Source organism: Oncorhynchus mykiss, chromosome 6 (genome assembly GCF_013265735.2).
Source record: "Oncorhynchus mykiss isolate Arlee chromosome 6, USDA_OmykA_1.1, whole genome shotgun sequence".
NCBI lineage: Eukaryota > Metazoa > Chordata > Actinopteri > Salmoniformes > Salmonidae > Oncorhynchus > Oncorhynchus mykiss.
In genome coordinates, this window is record NC_048570.1 from 66199298 (window position 1) to 66222766 (window position 23469).

A 23469-nucleotide genomic window follows, 5' to 3' on the forward strand; every position below is an offset into this window, starting at 1 on the left:
TTTAAGCAGTGCTGTTCTCACTAAATGATAATTAAAGCATGGGCTTTGTAGTGATTTCCAATTAATGGCAGCTCCAAACATTCTTCTGCCCTCAGCTCGCCTCTAATTGCTGTAGCGATGCACAATGACCCCTGCTTAGCCTTTTCATATGGTAATAACATACCGCCACCCCAAAACTATTACGCAAATTATAGGTAAGGAGCCACTCTAATTATGTGTCCAGCTGAAGGCAACCAATGCCATGGACCTACTTCTCCCTCCCATGTAATGCAACACGTCCTTTAAACAACCAAACAGGCTTTTTTTCTCCAGCTCAATGAAAGGCCTTGTCTTGATATTTCACTTAGCATCATCAATATACAACGGTACATTGGCTACGGAGCAGTGACTGTGTTCTTAGAATGGAAAAGCTACAACATTTCATGTGAAAGGCAGTGGCTGGCCTAATGCAGATGCTGCACATGAGGATGGTGACTAAAGTGAAGTATAAAACAAGCGTAGTGGAGGTGGTGGCAGGCAGGTCTGGGTTGTTAGGCTGGGGCTGTATGTGCTGCCTGTTGTTTGTGTAATGTCACACCGAGGCAGCCAGGCAGAAGCCTCCACCTGCTGTGAACCCAGGGAGCGCGCTCTGTTCAGGTGTGCCAGATGAAAGGACGTTCAGTCTGGGTATTGCCCCTTGAGTTACTGCCATTAACAACACCTGTCAAGGGAGAGGGAGTCTCTCTCTCTCTCTCTCTCTCTCTCTCTCTGTCATACTCTTGGATGCCAGAGGGGTTTGGATGCCAAGATCTTTGCTTTCACTATTTTATCAAATGTATTAGCCCCTAGTTTCACTGCTGGCTCCACATATAAGCATTTCAAATGTTCAGTTTCTTTTGAAAGATGTAGCAGATATAACCCGTGCCTTTTCAAAATAGCACATTTAAATCAACGCACTGAAAAAAACTGAAGAAGTTAAGTAAACACATGTTGTGTAGCTCAACACCTTGCTGCATGTGTCTGGCACACCCAGACAGGTGTTGCTCTGCTGCGTGACGGGGGCTGGGGATTGTTGTGGGCGAGGCACCAGGAGGGAGGGGTGTGGCGAGAGTCGTGACCCAAGTCTCGCCTTCTCGCAAGGAGCATTTAGACAAGGCCAGGGTGACTGAATTAGGTTTCCTTCCCCTGGAAAAATAAACAGCATCTGGGGGATTTCAATCCCGGCCCGGGCCTCCCAGCACTGTCATCTCTCCCAGATGAACCTGGGGGCCGCGCTATTTTCAATCATTCACACACTGTGTACACATAACATGACAATAAGGGCATTCACGCAGACGCCTGATTCCTAGATCAAAGCACACAAATGCTTACCGCTGAATTTAAAAAAAAATCTTGACCAGGCTGAAAAAAGACTGCTCAGCGGGTCTTGGCAAGCCTGCTTTCTTTCCTGTGTTTCCACTGCAAAACAACATTTGCTAAAACAGCAACTGGCCACATTCAGCACTCTGAATCCACTTTATTCAACTGCCCTCCTCCTACATAAAAAGTTTCGAAGGGGCAATACTGTGTCTCCCATAAACTAATCAACACTTGTGTTTTACTCTGGGAGATGTGGCACAGTGCCTGGAGTCGCGGGGTAGAGAAGTTACCCCTGTTGAGAGTTCCAATTCCCGGTTTGCCCGGGGTAGACAGTCATTGTAAATATGAATTTGTTCTTAACTGACTTGCCTAGTTAAATAAAGGTTAAATAAATCAAATAAATAAATACAAATAATGCAACATTTTAAAGTCCGGCCTTCTCATTTCACTGGAACCTAAGCAGTGTCACATTACTTTATTTATCCCTCTCTCTCTCTACTTTTGTATTCACACTTTTCAAGTACAGTTGGTTTCAAGTAAATCTTTGGGTTTTTAATTTCTTCTTTTAAAAGCATATAACATAATTGGAAACAATTGCCATTGGGTCAAGCAAGCTTTTCGATGCCATGAACATTTTGACTTAACTAAAGTGAAAGAAGTAATTACATTCATACAAATGAGAACAATCAATTCAAATAAGAATCAACAGATTTTTATGCCCTAAACAGTGAGAACCAATGGGAGTTGAAAGTTGTTGTGAATCAAGATAGACCCTTTCCTCCACATGAACATAAGGCTCCCATCTCTGCTTCATCACACATGCTTATTTCAACTCTGTGGGAGGTAAGAATCGGAGCTGACATGAGCTGTTCATCTTATTTAGTGAGGTATACGACTGGGATGAATTATCACCCCTAAAGACGCTGCAGCAGCCTGTTTTACTCCACTATCTGTCAACATGTTGGCTAACACCTTCTCCCAACGCAAGACCAGACTTTTACGTTGGCCTGGCTCCTCTGCATCTCTCCTTCAGAGGTTTCCCGCTGGGCAAAAGTAACCCTGCATCGTAACCGATGATGCCCTGGGCATCCGCCTGAGTTACAGAGCGCTGGAAGAGAATTGCTGAGGGGGAAGATCTCAATCTTTGGGAGTTGGGACCATCGTAAGGACACGTGATTTCATTTTCACTCAGGTTGATGGGTGGATAGTTGTGCCCCACTAGAGAAAAACGGGGAAAGTCATGACATGGGGATGCGGGTTGACTGAGGGAGTTAACTCTTGAAGGAGGGTTCTTGTTGTCACTCAAAGCAGCAGGAAAAGGATTAGATATTTATGGTGTGACCCCCAGAGTAGAGTCATGCTGATAGGCATGCTCTGTGGATTCCTTCCCCCCGGTAAGAATGGTCTCCTCTGACCCTCAATGACCCTGAAGGTCCTGGGCCATATCAATGGCACTCAAACCACCACACCACAAAGAGCCAGTTGGTCCACTCTTCCTGGGATTGTCCCCCAGCAGCTGATTCTTCATTCAGACAGAAGTCTAATTTGGCCCTTAGCATCCTTCCTCCCTGGGAGGATCCTGGGACAGCCTCACCCTGGTCCCTAGCACTGTTGGGTGTGTTACAATAGTAGTAGAGAATAAAGTCACAGTCCACTCAAGCCTGACCACAGGAATGCACATTTTCTTCCCCTGCAATCAAAAATCAAATCAAATTGTATTTGTCACATGAGCTGAATAAAACGGGTGTAGACTTAACCGTGAAATGCTCGCTTACGAGCCGAGCCCTTCCCAACGATGCAGAGTTCAAAAATAATCATTTAAAAAAATGGAACACAAGAGGAATAAAATACACAAGAATGGAGCTCTATACAGGGAGTACCAGTACCAGATGAGGTGTTTGAGGTAGATATGTACATGAAGGCAGGGTAAAGTGACTAGGCATCAGGATAGATAATAATAAGAGTAAAATAAAGAACAGAGTAGCAGCAGCACAGGATGACTGTAAAAGAGAGAGAGAGAGTGTGTGTGTGTGTGTGTGTGTGTGTGTGTGTGTGTGTGTGTGTGTGTGTGTGTGTGTGTGTGTGTGTGTGTGTGTGTGTGTGTGTGTGTGTGAATTATTGTGGGATTTGTGTGAGCGTGTCAGTGTACTGTGTGTGTGAGTGTGTATATAAAGTCTTGTGAGTGTGCATTGAGTCAGTGCAAGATAGGGTCAGTGTAGATAGTCCAGGTAACCATTAATGAACTATTTAGCAGTCTTATGGCTATTTAGCATTCTAATGGCTTGGGGGTAGAATCTGTCTCGGAGCCTGTTGGTCCAAGAGCCCATGCTCCGGTAACGTTTGCTGGACGGTAAGGGTGCACAAACACACTTTTAATAGGATAATGTTTCAATTCAACATGTGATGGATGACCTGCTGCTTAGGCCTATTAGCTGTCATGGTTCACACAGCAGCACCACTTCTTTCATGGTTTGAAACATCTAAGGTATGTAGTTATTGTAGCACATAACACGTTCCACCATTAAAACTGTAAAAAGAAGACCATGTTTTTTCAGAAAGACAGCAGTAGTCAATGAGGTTAACTGGCCTAGCTGGAAAGTCCCCCCCCCCCCCCCGCACTCTATCCCCCATGGACTGTTGGGGTTTACACAGCTGCTGTGTCTGCTTGCTCCTAGCCCCCCCCCCCCCCCCCCCCCCCCCCTACCGCCAGCCCCCACACTGCCTCTACCCCACCCCACTCATACCCCCTCTGGTGCTGCTGGAGCCTGCTGCCCCCCAAAAAGAACAGACTCACAGTTTATTTACAACTCCTCCACTTTCCCTGTGCGTATTCTGACAATGTTCCATCACACTACTTTGAGTAACATTAGCATTACTCAGAGTTGAACTCGCTCTTTAGCAATAATTTCCTCTGAATCATCCCCACTCTGTCATTTTTTGGTTGAGCGCTCCAACTCCTTTCTACCTTGAATGAGTCCTTTTGGAAGTTTTTCTTGGTAAGCCCTTCGCATCATTTATGCGTCTTGACTCTCTCTCCTCTTCCATTCCCATCACATTACTGCCTCTGTATTTAAACTAATCACTGCTAACAAAACTTCCATCATTAGCTGCTCTATGAAAAGCAGAGAAGCTGAGTCTTGCAGGAGATACAGTATATTGACGTTTGAGTTGAAGATAGTTCATCCCACATGTCCTTCTGCTTCAGCCCATATTCTAAAGTACTTATGAGTGGTGAGTGACACCGGGGGAAGACAGGTGGTGCTGTGGCCTGACTATTGTCACCTGCCAGGAGAACATGGGGGCGGCAGGTAGCCGAGTGATTAGAGTGTTGGGCCAGTAACCAAAAGGTTGCTAGATCGAATCCCTGAGCTGACAAGGTAAACATCTGTTGTTCTACCCGTGAACAAGGCAGTTAACCTACTGTTCCTAGGCCTTCACTGTAAATAATAATTTGTTCTTAACTAACTTTCCTAGTTAAATAAAATAAAACAAAAAAAACATCAGTGCTAGAGCTTCATCTGAAGAAGGGAATGAGATAGATCTGGGTCATGTGGCCATAATATCTACTAAATATATATGGTATGAGAGCTTAATTTTGCTCAAAACTGGAGCTGACCCTTCAGAACTTGAACTCAGCCCAGCCATGGCAGTGATGAGATACATTTCTCCAGAGGGTGAGCTGGTCAATTAGTGAGCTTGATGTGCATACATTAGCCATTGATCATGCACACAGAGGCCATTGTAAACAAAGCATCTCCACTGGCATATCAATGAAAAGCTGATTAAATCTGGCCCCAAAGCAATACACCCACATATGATAGACATTGGGCTAATTTAGGTTATGGTGTATTAAACGTTTTAACTGCCTTGGTTACGTCCTTTGGAGCGGTAATAACAACGCTTTCCTGAAGGTTTTTTTCCCTCCTCCTTTTCAAGGCGCTCATTTCCTGTAGCAGCACTTTTGTTTAATGCAGGCACAACCACAGTCACATCTGGTCCGGCGGTGGGCGATGATGTCAATGGGATGTTGAGACCGTGCTGGGCCTGGCTCCATGTCAGCCAGCGGTGCGCTCACTCATGTGGTTTTAACTCTCTCCTCTTAGTAGGAGCACGGGACACGCCTTGAACAGCACAGGGGGCAACCTCTCACCCACACGCCCCGCCCTGCCAAACATATCTATCATTCATTCTCATTACAATGCCATTTTCTCAAGTGTCACTTGTCAAAGCCCAAAATGAACCACCAATGTGATTTCGCCCAGGCTTAATCTGAATTAGACTTGTGAAAGCTTAACACGCTGTAAGATGTTACGGCACTGCTCAGTCATTATCTCAACCCAATATTTAGAACCTTGTGCTGTAGGAAACTACTGGGTAAAGCACCTATTACACATTCTCCTGTCTCAAAACATTCATTTGTAAGTCAAGGAGCACTACAGGGGACTTTCTCAAACCTCCCTCTCTCTCTCTCTCTCTCTCTCTCTTTTCTCTCTCTCTCTTTTCTCTCTCTCTCTCTTTTTTCTCTCTCTCTATATATATATAAAAATCTCCCACCCTCCCTCTACAGACACAGACATCTATGTAAGTGTTGATTACATGAATGCTTGTCAATGTAAATGGCTAGACAGTTTTCCTGTCTGGGTAGAGTAAGAGTGGCATTGATCCTTTTCCATTGGGTTTCCTGTCCCAGAATGCAGTGTGGGCCAGAGGCCAGCCTCTCTATCTATGTGGATGGAGTAGCAGGTTCAGACAATAGGCCTGACTTCCTTGTAATCCCTGATAGATGACTCAGGGGTCGCAGGCTGACATTAGCATCACAATAGACTAAAGCAACAATATGGAGGCATTCAGCAGGAGGGTCCCTGGCTGGGTCAGGGTGTGGGTAGAGGAGGAATTCAGCAGGAGGGTCCCGGGCTGGATCAGGGTGTAGGTAGAGGAGGCATTTGGCAGGAGAGTCCCGGGCTGGATCAGGGTGTGGGTAGAGGAGGCATTCAGCAGGAGGGTCCCTGGCTGGATCAGGGTGTGGGTAGAGGAGGCATTCAGCAGGAGGGTCCCTGGCTGGATCAGGGTGTGGGTAGAGGAGGAATTCAGCAGGAGGGTCCCTGGCTGGATCAGGGTGTGGGTATAGGAGGCATTCAGCAGGAGGGTCCCTGGCTGGATCAGGGTGTGGGTAGAGGAGGCATTCAGCAGGAGGGTCCCTGGCTGGATCAGGGTGTGGGTAGAGGAGGCAGAAAGCCTTTAACTTGACAAGAACAGCGGCACACTGGGAAACAGCGCTTGCCAAGAGGAGAACCTGTCACTTGTGGCCTGGAAGTTGAACAGGTGACAGACAATGGTGTCCCACACGCGGCTGTCAGTTTCAAGTAACCTACATTTGAATATGTACAAAATAATAAAACAAATATTTTTACGTAACGATAGCCCAGATTTTATCATCGTTAAACATAACCACACTGCAAAAGTATGTTGTTTGTATTGTATTGAACAAAACAATAGGTCTGTCCTTTGAGCGAGAGGCTAGCTGAAACAATTCCAATGCTTCTAAAAATAAAGGATTGAAGTTGCTAAGATCCTGCAGGTGTTTCCCCGTGAGGGTGTGGCTCAAAGAAACCCCCCCCCATTTAAAGCGTGGTGCCCTAAGAAAGACTTCAAGGTCAAAGTCGGCATGTCGACGATCACACACACTCGGGACATTTTTAGGGTCACAATAATTTACCCCAACCCCCACGATGACACACACACACGTCCCACCCATCCATCCCTCCTAGCTTTTACAAACGGAACGTTTAAGCCTATATATCTAAGCCTATATATCTTCCAGAGCGGCCGTCTGTGTGTGCGTCCATCTGCCTCCTGCTGAGAGGGCACGGTCACACGCAAACACACGTATACACATCCTCTACATCCTACTCACTCAGCTTGCTTTGATAATCCATCGCATGGTGCCATGCTGCTGAGTTAGAGGAAACAAGGATTAATAAAGACCATATGTTCGTTTTTTTGTGCAAATAGTTTTCAAGAATGTTGTTCTGAATTATTTGAAGTGAAACATAGTAAGGGATTCTGATTGTCATCTGCAGTCTGTACATTCATTGTAGCCTTCACCCAAAACTCCACAATCCATGATTTGACTATTTGATTTGTAGAGCCTGCTGTGTGCCTGTGTAAATGTAGGGCAGGCTCCTTAATGTCTCTGGGAGAGAGAAATAGAACATCAGTGGCTGTTTGCTTTCAGCTCTGACCTCAGCCCCCAACACTCAACATGGGTATTTCTCATTCATACAGCCACAGACCACAACAATTCTGTGCTCATTTGAAACAGAAAAATGAAAAAATGAACCCAATCCATGAGGGCACTTATGTAACACTGAAGAAGAAATGTGAAGAGCTAATGAATTTGGTTTAAAAAGTCATTAAGTAATGTGTCCCCTCTTCAGGACTTCTCAAACAGAGATTCATATCACCCATTTACAAAACATGAATGCCCTCGAATAACTCACTAAACTCACATATGAGTTTACACGAATAGATTATGTTTTTAAGATTATGTTTACATAATATCACGTTTAATATAAAAAATTATGTATAAAATGAGCTCCACAAACAAAAAGACGTAATCCAGTCCACTTTCAAAGACATAGATATAATGACGTTCCCAATCTCTTACATAACCTTTAGCATACAATGTGAAATGATAGAAAGTAACATTCAAATGTAATGACATGCTTGTCATTTTAGAAACAGGGGCCTACTATTACTCAAAACTATTACTCAAATACATTTACAGTATTTCTCTAAAATCGATGTGCTAGTAATCTGTTGCAGACGAATACGTTACAAAACTACCATAAACCTATATTTACATACTCTAAAATGTATTTATCTACGAGAAGATAAGATCTTATGAGAAGATCTAAGTTCTTATGAGAAGATAAGATCTTATGAGAAGATATAAGTTCTTATGAGAAGATAAGATCTTACATTTATTGAAGTATAATCACATTTTCTCTTAGATACACTGATTTCAAGTGATTCATCGATCCCATTTCTGCAGTTTGTTAATTTGTGGTTTCTAATGTAAGGACTTTGCTGATTGATTGAGAAAATAGAAGCAGTTCCTTCTGACGATCAGGGCTACAAAGGGTGAGCTCTTCTATGGAACGGCTAGGCTATATTTGTGGTCTTAAGAAAACAAAGAACAAACAAGGCAGCAGACCCCAAACTTGAGTAACGTTTCTCATTCAGTCATCGTGCCGTCCAACAACATTCACTACTTAATCATTGTCATGTGATATAACTGTTGTTCCACAGTGAGTAACAGCATGGTATGCAACCAGGATCTACAAGCATTCAGTGGTAATAGACCATCACTTTCACCCGCAGAAAGTGGCCAGCTGAATTGGCTTTTGCCAAGTTCCTGCGACTCCTGATACACATCCATAATTCAACCCAGTGGAGATCGGCGCACACACACACACTCAAAGGCACTGTGTTTAGTCTTCCGGCCTGATTAATGGATAAAAAGTCTCATTCGGTGGCTGGAAATCTGACTGCGGATCAATTCATTTCTCAGTATAATGTCTTTGTATGTAATTAATACCTCTTTAGAAATCTATTTATTTCTGCCAACACCAAAAAGAAATCAATACTTCACTTTAACTGACCTTAAAGTGGGTTAAAAGCCCAGTGAGTGGTTGAGGTAATGAGTCAGGTTAATTGTGAGAGGTTAAAGGTGGGGTATTTTTTCTCCAGCTAACAGGACATCAGATATCAACAGGTTACTGACCCGGGTCTTCATGGAGACACAGAGAGGATTACACCAGCTAACCTCTGCTAAATGTTGACTGTGTTTCGGACAGGGGCGAGGAGTTAGGGGCGCCACCCATCACTCAGAGGCCCTGGCCGGCTCTACGTCCTCTCTCCCTGGCCTGTCCTGCTCAGGCGAGCCTGCGGCTGAAGCCTACTCCCCCCTCTCAGAGCAATACATGCGCTCACCGGGGAACAATTAACGCAGCCAGCACTAGTCTGAATCACTCTATCAATTAGGAGCCACTGAGTATATCATCACATACACTACTGCAGAGGCAGGCCTGGCCGTTGGGTCGGGGTGTGTCTTTTAGGAGTAGTGGGGGAGGAGAAGAGAGAGAAGGTGGGAGGGATTAAGTAAACAACCAGGGAGTCGGGCTACAGTCAGACTGGCTGCTGGACTAATCTGTGAGGGCGGCGGTAATTAGGAGTCCCCTGAGGAACTTGTAGCGGAGCGCGGCCGATGTGTGAACATGACGCTGGCTGGCAGGCAGGGAGGCACCCCCACCCGCCTCCTCACAGGGTTAAATCAATATTTTCAATCTCTCAGGATCAATCCGGCATCTGAACACAAAGAAAAACCTGTTAGCGGCGACCAATATGTGTAAATGAAAAGCCCAACTTTGTGGCCCTGATGTGGTCTGCCTCTCCTTCTCCTGTGTGCTTCTCTTTAACTCACACAGGCTGAAAGTAAAAACCTTATCTCTTAAAGTTGTGAGGGAATTCTATCCTTTTCCAACAGAGAAATCGCACACAATCCTCTCTGTCAAGGCTGTAACAGTCTGACAGCTCCAATCAGTCTAGAAGAGATAGCTGCCTGTGATACAGACCAAACACGATAGTAAATGATAGTAAACGTGCCCAATGTGATCATTTCTCTGCTGTTGAGATATGAATATAGAAGTCTTCTAAGTGCAGCTCCTTTGTCTGCTTCTCTGCGATAAACACTGCAGTATTGGCAAGGCTAGCATATATCCTACCTGATCTTCATGATCCTCTTCACAAACAGACTTACAGTTTGTACATTTGAGAATCCTATGGGCTTTACCTTGGTCATACAATCACAGGCTTCAACATCTGCTGCCAACATTAAATGACAGGCTTTAGGAGCACTGGTTGAAAAATATAGAGATACAGTACAGATTCCATTCTTACGGATTCCATTTTAGACAATCTGGACGTTCTCTTCCTAAAATGATCTGCTGCCATTGTTGCAACCCCTATTACCAGTCTGTTCAACCTCTCTTTCGTATCGTCTGAAATTCCTAAAGATTGGAAAGCGGCCACAGTCATCCCCTTCTTCAAAGGGGGAGACACTCTAGACCCAAACTGTTACAGACCTATATCCATCCTGCCCTGCCTTCCTAAAGTCCTCGAAAGCCAAGTGAACAAACAGATCACCGACCATTTAGAATCCCACCGTACCTTCTCCGCTATGCAATCTGGTTTCCGAGCTGGTCACGGTTGCAACTCAGCCACGCTCAAGATCGTAAACGATATCATAACTGCCATCGATAAAAGACAGTACTGTGCAGCCGTCTTCATTGACCTGGCCAAGGCTTTCGACTCTGTCAATCACCGCATTCTTATCGGCAGACTCAACAGCCTTGGTTTCTCTAATGACTCAAATCGGAGGGCCTGTTGTCTGGACCTCTGGCAGTCTCTATTGGGGTGCCACAGGGTTCAATTCTCGGGCCGACTCTTTTCTATGTATATATCAATGATTTCGCTCTTCGCTCTTGGGTGATTCTTTGAACCACCTCTATGCAGACGACACCATTCTGTATACGTCTGGCCCTTCTTTGGACACTGTTTTAACAAACCTCCAAACCTTCTATTGTGTTAAGAGGTTCAATGCCATACAACACTCCTTCCATGGCCTCCAACTGCTCTTAAATGCTAGTAAAATGAAATGCATGCTCTTCAACCGATCGCTACCCGCACCCGCCCGCCCGACTAGCATCACTACTCTGGACGGTTCTGACTTAGAATATGTGGACAACTATAAATACCTAGGTGTCTGGCTAGACTGTAAACTCTCCTTCCAGACTCATATTAAGCATCTTCAATCTAAAATTAAATCTAGAATCGCCTTCCTTTTTCGCAACAAAGCCTCCTTCACTCATGCTGCCAAACATACCCTCGTAAAACGGACTATCCTACCGATCCTTGACTTCCACGATGTCATTTACAAAATAGCCTCCAACACTCTACTCAGCAAATTGGATGCAGTCTATCACAGTGCCATCCGTTTTGTCACCAAAGCCCCATATACTACCCACCACTGCGACCTGTATGCTCTCGTTGGCTGGTCCTCACTACATATTCGTCGCCAAACCCACTGGCTCCGGGTCATCTATAAGTCTTTGATAGATAAAGCTCCACCTTATCTCATCTCACTGGTCACCATAGCAACACCCACCCGTAGCAAGCGCTCCAGCAGGTATATTTCACTGGTTCTCCCCAAAGCCAACACCTCCTTTGGCCGTCTTTCCTTCCAGTTCTCTGCTGCCAATGACTGGAACGAATTGCAAAAATCACTGAAGTTGAAGACTTATAACTCCCTCACTATCTTTAAGCGTCAGCTGTCAGAGCAGCTCACCGATTGCTGCAGCTGTACACAGCCCATCTGTAAATAGCCCATCCAACCAACTACCTACCTCATCCCCATATTTGATTTTGTTTTTCAGCTCTTTTGCACACCAGTATTTCTACTTGCACATCCTCGTTTGCACATCTGTCATGTACTGTCATGTTGTGTCTTGTCTCTGTCCTTTCCCTTCACCCTGTCTCCCTCTGCTGGTCGTTGTTAGGTTACCTTTTCTCCCCCTCTTTCCCCCAGCTGTGCCTTGTCTCCTCCTAACCACCTCGTCACCCCTTTTCCCACCTGTTCCCTTTTTCCCTCTGATTAGGTCCCTATATCTCTCTCTGTTTCTGCTCCTGTCTTTGTCGGATTCTTGTTTGTTGTGTTTCATGCCTGAACCAGACTGTCGTCATGTTTGCTGTAACCTTGTCTTGTCCTGTCGGAATCTGCCGGTCCGTCTGAGCCTACCTATGTTTGGTAATTAAAGAAGCTCTGTTTAAGTTAATTCGCTTTTGGGTCCTCATTCACTCACCGTAACAGAAGAATCCGACCAAGAATGGACCCAGCGACTTCGGATCCTCTCCACTCAGCCGTCGGGATCCAGGGAGCGATGCTAGGCAGACACGAGCAGGAAGTGTCTGCTGCTCGACATGCCGTTGAGACCCTGGCCACCCAAGTCTCCAACCTCACAGAACAGGTTCACCATCTCCGCCTCGATCCACCGGCCACTTCCAGGGCTTTCGAATCTCCGGAGCCCAGAATCAATAACCCGCCGTGTTACTCTGGGGAGCCCACTGAATGCCGCTCGTTCCTCACCCAGTGTGATATTGTGTTTTCTCTCCAGCCCAACACTTACTCCAGGAGCACTGCTCGTGTCGCCTACGTCATATCTCTCCTTATTGGACGGGCTCGTGAGTGGGGCACGGCAATCTGGGAGGCAAGGGCTGAGTGTACTAACCAGTATCAGGACATTAAGGAGGAGATGATACGGGTTTTTGATCAATCTGTTTTTGGGGAGGAGGCTTCCAGGGCCCTGTCTTCCCTATGTCAAGGTAATCGATCCATAACAGACTACTCTATTGAGTTTCGCACTCTTGCTGCCTCCAGTGGCTGGAACGAGCCGGCTTTGCTCGCTCGTTTTCTGGAGGGTCTCCGCGCAGAGGTAAAGGATGAGATTCTCTCCCGGGAGGTTCCTTCCAGCGTGGATTCCTTGATTGAACTCGCTATTCGCATTGAGCGACGGGTTGATCTTCGTCACCGAGCTCGTGGAAAGGAGCTCGCGTTCTCCGTTGCCCCCCTCTCCGCATCACTACCATCTTCCTCTGCCGGCTCGGGTGCTGAGCCCATGCAGCTGGGAGGTATCCGCATCTCGACTAAGGAGAGGGAACGGAGAATCACCAACCGCCTCTGTCTCTATTGCGGTTCCGCTGGTCATTTTGTCACTTCATGTCCAGTAAAAGGCCAGAGCTCGTCAGTAAGCGGAGGGCTACTGGTGAGCGCTACTACTCCTGTCTCTCCTTCAAGATCCTGCACTACCTTGTCGGTCCATCTACGCTGGACCGGTTCGTCAGCTTCCTGCAGTGCCTTAATAGACTCTGGGGCGGAGGGCTGTTTTATGGACGAGACCTGGGCTCGGGAACATGACATTCCTCTCAGACAGTTAAAGGAGCCCACGGCCTTGTTCGCCCTGGATGGTAGTCCTCTCCCCAGGATTCAGCGTGAGACGCTACCTTTAACCCTCACTGTTTCTGGTAATCATAGTGAAACCATTTCTTTTTTAATTTTTCGTTCACCTTTTACACCTGTTGTTTTGGGCCATCCCTGGCTAGTTTGTCATAATCCTTCCATTAATTGGTCTAGTAATTCTATCCTCTCCTGGAACGTCTCTTGTCATGTGAAATGTTTAATGTCTGCTATCCCTCCTGTTTCCTCTGTCTCTTCTTCACAGGAGGAGCCTGGTGATTTGACAGGGGTGCCGGAGGAATATCACGATCTGCGCACGGTGTTCAGTCGGTCCAGGGCCACCTCTCTTCCTCCACACCGGTCGTATGATTGTAGTATTGATCTCCTTCCGGGAACCACTCCCCCCCGGGGTAGACTATACTCTCTGTCGGCTCCCGAACGTAAGGCTCTCGAAGATTATTTGTCTGTAGCTCTTGACGCCGGTACCATAGTCCCCTCCTCCTCTCCCGCCGGAGCGGGGTTTTTTTTTTGTCAAGAAGAAGGACGGGTCTCTGCGCCCCTGCATAGATTATCGAGGGCTGAATGACATAACAGTGAAGAATCGTTATCCGCTTCCTCTTATGTCTTCAGCCTTCGAGATCCTGCAGGGAGCCAGGTTTTTCACTAAGTTGGACCTTCGTAACGCTTACCATCTCGTGCGCATCAGGGAGGGGGACGAGTGGAAGACGGCGTTTAACACTCCATTAGGGCACTTTGAATACCGGGTTCTTCCTTTCGGCCTCGCTAACGCTCCAGCTGTCTTTCAGGCATTAGTCAATGATGTCCTGAGAGACATGCTGAACATCTTTGTTTTCGTTTACCTTGACGATATCCTGATTTTTTCACCGTCACTCCAGATTCATGTTCAGCACGTTCGACGTGTCCTCCAGCGCCTTTTAGAGAATTGTCTTTTTGTGAAGGCTGAGAAGTGCACTTTTCATGCCTCCTCCGTCACATTTCTCGGTTCTGTTATTTCCGCTGAAGGCATTAAGATGGATCCCGCTAAGGTCCAAGCTGTCATTGATTGGCCCGTCCCTAAGTCACGTGTCGAGCTGCAGCGCTTTCTCGGCTTCGCGAACTTCTATCGTCGTTTCATCCGTAATTTCGGTCAGGTGGCAGCTCCTCTCACAGCCCTTACTTCTGTCAAGACGTGCTTTAAGTGGTCCGTTTCCGCCCAGGGAGCTTTTGATCTCCTCAAGAATCGTTTTACATCCGCTCCTATCCTTGTTACACCTGACGTCTCTAGACAGTTCGTTGTCGAGGTTGACGCGTCAGAGGTGGGCGTGGGAGCCATTCTTTCTCAGCGCTCCCTCTCTGACGACAAGGTCCACCCATGCGCGTATTTTTCTCATCGCCTGTCGCCGTCGGAACGTAACTATGATGTGGGTAACCGCGAACTGCTCGCCATCCGGTTAGCCCTAGGCGAATGGCGACAGTGGTTGGAGGGGGCGACCGTTCCTTTTGTCGTTTGGACTGACCATAGGAACCTTGAGTACATCCGTTCTGCCAAACGACTTAATGCGCGTCAGGCGCGTTGGGCGCTGTTTTTCGCTCGTTTCGAGTTCGTGATTTCTTATCGTCCGGGCTCTAAGAACACCAAGCCTGATGCTTTGTCTCGTCTCTTCAGTTCTTCAGTAGCCTCCACTGACCCCGAGGGGATTCTCCCTGAGGGGCGTGTTGTCGGGTTGACTGTCTGGGGAATTGAGAGGCAGGTAAAGCAAGCGCTCACTCACACTCCGTCGCCGCGCGCTTGTCCTAGGAACCTTCTTTTCGTTCCCGTTCCTACTCGTCTGGCCGTTCTTCAGTGGGCTCACTCTGCCAAGTTAGCCGGCCACCCTGGCGTTCGGGGTACGCTTGCTTCCATTCGCCAGCGTTTTTGGTGGCCCACCCGGGAGCATGACACGCGTCGTTTCGTGGCTGCTTGTTCGGTCTGCGCGCAGACTAAGTCCGGTAACTCTCCTCCTGCCGGCCGTCTCAGGCCGCTTCCTATTCCCTCTCGACCGTGGTCTCACATCGCCTTAGATTTTGTCACCGGACTGCCTTCGTCAGCGGGGAAGACTGTTATTCTTACGGTTGTCGATAGGTTCTCTAAGGCGGCTCATTTCATTCCCCTTGCTAAGCTTCCTTCTGCTAAAGAGACGGCACAAATCATCATCGAGAATGTTTTCAGAATTCATGGCCTTCCGTCAGACGTCGTTTCGGACAGAGGTCCGCAATTCACGTCTCAATTTTGGAGGGAGTTTTGCCGTTTGATTGGGGCTTCCGTCAGTCTCTCTTCCGGCTTTCACCCCCAGTCTAACGGTCAAGCAGAACGGGCCAATCAGACTATTGGTCGCATCTTACGCAGTCTTTCTTTTCGCAACCCTGCGTCTTGGTCAGAACAGCTCCCCTGGGCAGAATACGCCCACAACTCGCTTCCTTCGTCTGCGACCGGGCTATCTCCTTTTCAGAGTAGCCTCGGGTACCAGCCTCCGCTGTTCTCATCTCAGTTCGCCGAGTCCAGCGTCCCCTCCGCTCAGGCTTTTGTCCAACGTTGCGAGCGCACCTGGAAGAGGGTCAGGTCTGCACTTTGCCGTTATAGGACGCAGACTGTGAGGGCTGCTAATAAGCGTAGAACTAAGAGTCCTAGATATTGTCGCGGTCAGAGAGTTTGGCTCTCCACTCAGAACCTTCCCCTTAAGACGGCTTCTCGCAAGTTGACCCCGCGGTTCATTGGTCCGTTCCGTATTTCTCGGGTCATTAATCCTGTCGCAGTTCGACTTCTTCTTCCGCGATACCTTCGTCGCGTCCACCCGGTCTTCCATGTCTCCTGCATCAAGCCCGTCCTTCGCGCCCCCGCTCGTCTCCCCCCCCCCCCCCCCCCCCCCCCATCCTTGTCGAGGGCGCACCCATCTACAGGGTCCGTAGAATTTTGGACATGCGTCCTCGGGGCCGTGGTCACCAGTACCTCGTAGATTGGGAGGGGTACGGTCCTGAGGAGAGGAGTTGGGTTCCCTCTCGGGACGTGCTGGACCGTGCGCTGATCGAGGATTTCCTCCGTTGCCGCCAGGTTTCCTCCTCGAGTGCGCCAGGAGGCGCTCGGTGAGTGGGGGGGTACTGTCATGTACTGTCATGTTGTGTCTTGTCTCTGTCCTTTCCCTTCACCCTGTCTCCCTCTGCTGGTCGTTGTTAGGTTACCTTTTCTCCCCCTCTTTCCCCCAGCTGTGCCTTGTCTCCTCCTAACCACCTCGTCACCCCTTTTCCCACCTGTTCCCTTTTTCCCTCTGATTAGGTCCCTATATCTCTCTCTGTTTCTGCTCCTGTCTTTGTCGGATTCTTGTTTGTTGTGTTTCATGCCTGAACCAGACTGTCGTCATGTTTGCTGTAACCTTGTCTTGTCCTGTCGGAATCTGCCGGTCCGTCTGAGCCTACCTATGTTTGGTAATTAAAGAAGCTCTGTTTAAGTTAATTCGCTTTTGGGTCCTCATTCACTCACCGTAACAGAAGAATCCGACCAAGAATGGACCCAGCGACTTCGGATCCTCTCCACTCAGCCGTCGGGATCCAGGGAGCGATGCTAGGCAGACACGAGCAGGAAGTGTCTGCTGCTCGACATGCCGTTGAGACCCTGGCCACCCAAGTCTCCAACCTCACAGAACAGGTTCACCATCTCCGCCTCGATCCACCGGCCACTTCCAGGGCTTTCGAATCTCCGGAGCCCAGAATCAATAACCCGCCGTGTTACTCTGGGGAGCCCACTGAATGCCGCTCGTTCCTCACCCAGTGTGATATTGTGTTTTCTCTCCAGCCCAACACTTACTCCAGGAGCACTGCTCGTGTCGCCTACGTCATATCTCTCCTTATTGGACGGGCTCGTGAGTGGGGCACGGCAATCTGGGAGGCAAGGGCTGAGTGTACTAACCAGTATCAGGACATTAAGGAGGAGATGATACGGGTTTTTGATCAATCTGTTTTTGGGGAGGAGGCTTCCAGGGCCCTGTCTTCCCTATGTCAAGGTAATCGATCCATAACAGACTACTCTATTGAGTTTCGCACTCTTGCTGCCTCCAGTGGCTGGAACGAGCCGGCTTTGCTCGCTCGTTTTCTGGAGGGTCTCCGCGCAGAGGTAAAGGATGAGATTCTCTCCCGGGAGGTTCCTTCCAGCGTGGATTCCTTGATTGAACTCGCTATTCGCATTGAGCGACGGGTTGATCTTCGTCACCGAGCTCGTGGAAAGGAGCTCGCGTTCTCCGTTGCCCCCCTCTCCGCATCACTACCATCTTCCTCTGCCGGCTCGGGTGCTGAGCCCATGCAGCTGGGAGGTATCCGCATCTCGACTAAGGAGAGGGAACGGAGAATCACCAACCGCCTCTGTCTCTATTGCGGTTCCGCTGGTCATTTTGTCACTTCATGTCCAGTAAAAGGCCAGAGCTCGTCAGTAAGCGGAGGGCTACTGGTGAGCGCTACTACTCCTGTCTCTCCTTCAAGATCCTGCACTACCTTGTCGGTCCATCTACGCTGGACCGGTTCGTCAGCTTCCTGCAGTGCCTTAATAGACTCTGGGGCGGAGGGCTGTTTTATGGACGAGACCTGGGCTCGGGAACATGACATTCCTCTCAGACAGTTAAAGGAGCCCACGGCCTTGTTCGCCCTGGATGGTAGTCCTCTCCCCAGGATTCAGCGTGAGACGCTACCTTTAACCCTCACTGTTTCTGGTAATCATAGTGAAACCATTTCTTTTTTAATTTTTCGTTCACCTTTTACACCTGTTGTTTTGGGCCATCCCTGGCTAGTTTGTCATAATCCTTCCATTAATTGGTCTAGTAATTCTATCCTCTCCTGGAACGTCTCTTGTCATGTGAAATGTTTAATGTCTGCTATCCCTCCTGTTTCCTCTGTCTCTTCTTCACAGGAGGAGCCTGGTGATTTGACAGGGGTGCCGGAGGAATATCACGATCTGCGCACGGTGTTCAGTCGGTCCAGGGCCACCTCTCTTCCTCCACACCGGTCGTATGATTGTAGTATTGATCTCCTTCCGGGAACCACTCCCCCCGGGGTAGACTATACTCTCTGTCGGCTCCCGAACGTAAGGCTCTCGAAGATTATTTGTCTGTAGCTCTTGACGCCGGTACCATAGTCCCCTCCTCCTCTCCCGCCGGAGCGGGGTTTTTTTTTGTCAAGAAGAAGGACGGGTCTCTGCGCCCCTGCATAGATTATCGAGGGCTGAATGACATAACAGTGAAGAATCGTTATCCGCTTCCTCTTATGTCTTCAGCCTTCGAGATCCTGCAGGGAGCCAGGTTTTTCACTAAGTTGGACCTTCGTAACGCTTACCATCTCGTGCGCATCAGGGAGGGGGACGAGTGGAAGACGGCGTTTAACACTCCATTAGGGCACTTTGAATACCGGGTTCTTCCTTTCGGCCTCGCTAACGCTCCAGCTGTCTTTCAGGCATTAGTCAATGATGTCCTGAGAGACATGCTGAACATCTTTGTTTTCGTTTACCTTGACGATATCCTGATTTTTTCACCGTCACTCCAGATTCATGTTCAGCACGTTCGACGTGTCCTCCAGCGCCTTTTAGAGAATTGTCTTTTTGTGAAGGCTGAGAAGTGCACTTTTCATGCCTCCTCCGTCACATTTCTCGGTTCTGTTATTTCCGCTGAAGGCATTAAGATGGATCCCGCTAAGGTCCAAGCTGTCATTGATTGGCCCGTCCCTAAGTCACGTGTCGAGCTGCAGCGCTTTCTCGGCTTCGCGAACTTCTATCGTCGTTTCATCCGTAATTTCGGTCAGGTGGCAGCTCCTCTCACAGCCCTTACTTCTGTCAAGACGTGCTTTAAGTGGTCCGTTTCCGCCCAGGGAGCTTTTGATCTCCTCAAGAATCGTTTTACATCCGCTCCTATCCTTGTTACACCTGACGTCTCTAGACAGTTCGTTGTCGAGGTTGACGCGTCAGAGGTGGGCGTGGGAGCCATTCTTTCTCAGCGCTCCCTCTCTGACGACAAGGTCCACCCATGCGCGTATTTTTCTCATCGCCTGTCGCCGTCGGAACGTAACTATGATGTGGGTAACCGCGAACTGCTCGCCATCCGGTTAGCCCTAGGCGAATGGCGACAGTGGTTGGAGGGGGCGACCGTTCCTTTTGTCGTTTGGACTGACCATAGGAACCTTGAGTACATCCGTTCTGCCAAACGACTTAATGCGCGTCAGGCGCGTTGGGCGCTGTTTTTCGCTCGTTTCGAGTTCGTGATTTCTTATCGTCCGGGCTCTAAGAACACCAAGCCTGATGCTTTGTCTCGTCTCTTCAGTTCTTCAGTAGCCTCCACTGACCCCGAGGGGATTCTCCCTGAGGGGCGTGTTGTCGGGTTGACTGTCTGGGGAATTGAGAGGCAGGTAAAGCAAGCGCTCACTCACACTCCGTCGCCGCGCGCTTGTCCTAGGAACCTTCTTTTCGTTCCCGTTCCTACTCGTCTGGCCGTTCTTCAGTGGGCTCACTCTGCCAAGTTAGCCGGCCACCCTGGCGTTCGGGGTACGCTTGCTTCCATTCGCCAGCGTTTTTGGTGGCCCACCCGGGAGCATGACACGCGTCGTTTCGTGGCTGCTTGTTCGGTCTGCGCGCAGACTAAGTCCGGTAACTCTCCTCCTGCCGGCCGTCTCAGGCCGCTTCCTATTCCCTCTCGACCGTGGTCTCACATCGCCTTAGATTTTGTCACCGGACTGCCTTCGTCAGCGGGGAAGACTGTTATTCTTACGGTTGTCGATAGGTTCTCTAAGGCGGCTCATTTCATTCCCCTTGCTAAGCTTCCTTCTGCTAAAGAGACGGCACAAATCATCATCGAGAATGTTTTCAGAATTCATGGCCTTCCGTCAGACGTCGTTTCGGACAGAGGTCCGCAATTCACGTCTCAATTTTGGAGGGAGTTTTGCCGTTTGATTGGGGCTTCCGTCAGTCTCTCTTCCGGCTTTCACCCCCAGTCTAACGGTCAAGCAGAACGGGCCAATCAGACTATTGGTCGCATCTTACGCAGTCTTTCTTTTCGCAACCCTGCGTCTTGGTCAGAACAGCTCCCCTGGGCAGAATACGCCCACAACTCGCTTCCTTCGTCTGCGACCGGGCTATCTCCTTTTCAGAGTAGCCTCGGGTACCAGCCTCCGCTGTTCTCATCTCAGTTCGCCGAGTCCAGCGTCCCCTCCGCTCAGGCTTTTGTCCAACGTTGCGAGCGCACCTGGAAGAGGGTCAGGTCTGCACTTTGCCGTTATAGGACGCAGACTGTGAGGGCTGCTAATAAGCGTAGAACTAAGAGTCCTAGATATTGTCGCGGTCAGAGAGTTTGGCTCTCCACTCAGAACCTTCCCCTTAAGACGGCTTCTCGCAAGTTGACCCCGCGGTTCATTGGTCCGTTCCGTATTTCTCGGGTCATTAATCCTGTCGCAGTTCGACTTCTTCTTCCGCGATACCTTCGTCGCGTCCACCCGGTCTTCCATGTCTCCTGCATCAAGCCCGTCCTTCGCGCCCCCGCTCGTCTTCCCCCCCCCCCCCCCCCCCCCCCCATCCTTGTCGAGGGCGCACCCATCTACAGGGTCCGTAGAATTTTGGACATGCGTCCTCGGGGCCGTGGTCACCAGTACCTCGTAGATTGGGAGGGGTACGGTCCTGAGGAGAGGAGTTGGGTTCCCTCTCGGGACGTGCTGGACCGTGCGCTGATCGAGGATTTCCTCCGTTGCCGCCAGGTTTCCTCCTCGAGTGCGCCAGGAGGCGCTCGGTGAGTGGGGGGGTACTGTCATGTACTGTCATGTTGTGTCTTGTCTCTGTCCTTTCCCTTCACCCTGTCTCCCTCTGCTGGTCGTTGTTAGGTTACCTTTTCTCCCCCTCTTTCCCCCAGCTGTGCCTTGTCTCCTCCTAACCACCTCGTCACCCCTTTTCCCACCTGTTCCCTTTTTCCCTCTGATTAGGTCCCTATATCTCTCTCTGTTTCTGCTCCTGTCTTTGTCGGATTCTTGTTTGTTGTGTTTCATGCCTGAACCAGACTGTCGTCATGTTTGCTGTAACCTTGTCTTGTCCTGTCGGAATCTGCCGGTCCGTCTGAGCCTACCTATGTTTGGTAATTAAAGAAGCTCTGTTTAAGTTAATTCGCTTTTGGGTCCTCATTCACTCACCGTAACAACATCTATCACTCCAGTGTAAATACCTAAATTGGCCTATTAGTTGCCTTACCTCCTTACTTCATTTGCACACACTGTATACAGATTTTTCTATTGTGTTATTGACTGTACATTTGTTCATCCCATGTGAAACTGTGTTGTTTTTGTCGCACAGCTTTGCTTTATCTTGGCCAGGTCGCAGTTGTAAATGAGAACTTGTTCTCAACTGGCCTACCTGGTTAAATAAAGGTGAAATAAATAAAAAATATTACACAATTGATTACACAGAATGGTTTAATCATTGTAGAATGGTTAGTCTCATCAGTAGAATGGGTTTCATAAATATAAAATGGTGCCATCATCAGTGTTAAACTGATGCTGTACATGAATGGAGAGCATAAGACACTGTATCTTTAAGAAGTCCAGAGTTCCAGCATTTTACTCAAACAAAAGCAGCCAATTGGAAGCGTGCAACCTGAAACCAGCCCAGCTCTATAGAGACTCACACAGGCTTCCCTGCTGGGACACACCCCATAAAGTCCCTGACACACACAGGCAGCAGAATATTCCCTACTAACCTAACCCTGCTCTCACATGCAAACCTTTCCTGATAAAACATTGAGCAAACCTCACTATGGTCAAATCACAACTGAGCACACTGTAACCCTCTCTCTTCCCTGCAGGTCAGGAGTTACATGGCACCTTAAGAAAGCGCTCTTTCTTCTCTTGTTAGAACAGGATGGAACTTGAAAACACGATTGTGTCCTTTACATGGGAAAAACAAACATTGTATTTTGTACAATCATTTAAGGATAAAAACAGCCTCAGTGTTGATCATTTTAGGACAGAGGTCCGTGCTTGTTGTGTGTACGCTTGTGTGTGTGTGTGTGTGTGTGTGTGTGTGTGTGTGTGTGTGTGTGTGTGTGTGTGTGTGTGTGTGTGTGTTTAGCCTACATGCATGTATGTGTGTCTGCTTTGTCTGTGTATAAATGTGTCTGGGTTCTCACAGTCTCTAAGAAAGCCATCTGAGATTCCATGGTACATTCCATTCTGATGAGGAGCCTGTGTCTGGACATTGATAAACCAACTGAGGTCCTGACCTATAAAAGACAAACTGAGACTGCTGTTCATACCAGCCACTGTATGCTGATGGATTTACATAATATACCGAAAAGTCCCTAAATGCCACTAAACAAATCCAGCGGAAAGAGATTTACAAGGATTTTCCTTCATCCAACCCTGACATATGGATACACCAAAAGCATCCTCAATATTCAAAAACGTTGCACACAATCTCAAATCAAATCAAAATCAAATCTCCGTTCCTATTGCTCCATCTGCGAGCAAGCCGTGTCTTTAGCACTATTTAAGCACCTGCCAATAGCATCCCGTCACCCACTGGTCAACAAATAACAACAACAAGAGTCCAGGGCCCATTGTTCTGCCTGAGCAGCCAAGCGTGGTGCAATCCCCCAACAGCCTGAGGCTGGTTAACGCAGCAGGCAGGCAGGCAGGCAGGCAGGAGACAGGAATCTAAGACAAGTGCCAACATGCCATGCCTGGTCACACCTCACACACAGGGTCACTTCAATATCAACACAGGTCGACACTGGGGTCTACATGCTGGGGAGACCCCTACTAAAAATAACAGTACTGATCATCAAAAAAGCTGAGAATCTAGATTAAAATCCCTTCTAATGTAAATTGATTACATTACGATTACATAAGTGATATGAAATCCAGTTGTAAATATAACCAGACCTGTTTCTATCACCTGTACTCCTACTCTTCGAGCTGGGCCTATTGAACGAACACACGTCTCTCTCTTCATTGCCACGGGCACAAAACAACAACAGGTGCAGGCAAGCAGCAGCAGGATTGTCAGCGTTGAGCTT

At 48.4% G+C, this 23469-nt stretch overlaps 1 protein-coding gene across 7 annotated transcripts in view; it reads right to left on the minus strand.

Moving 5' to 3' along the window:
* The window catches only part of LOC110526376 (transcriptional enhancer factor TEF-1), a 67822-nt gene that overhangs the window by 15071 nt on the left and 29282 nt on the right, over positions 1 to 23469 (minus strand). The gene's annotated exons all lie outside the window — the stretch shown is intronic.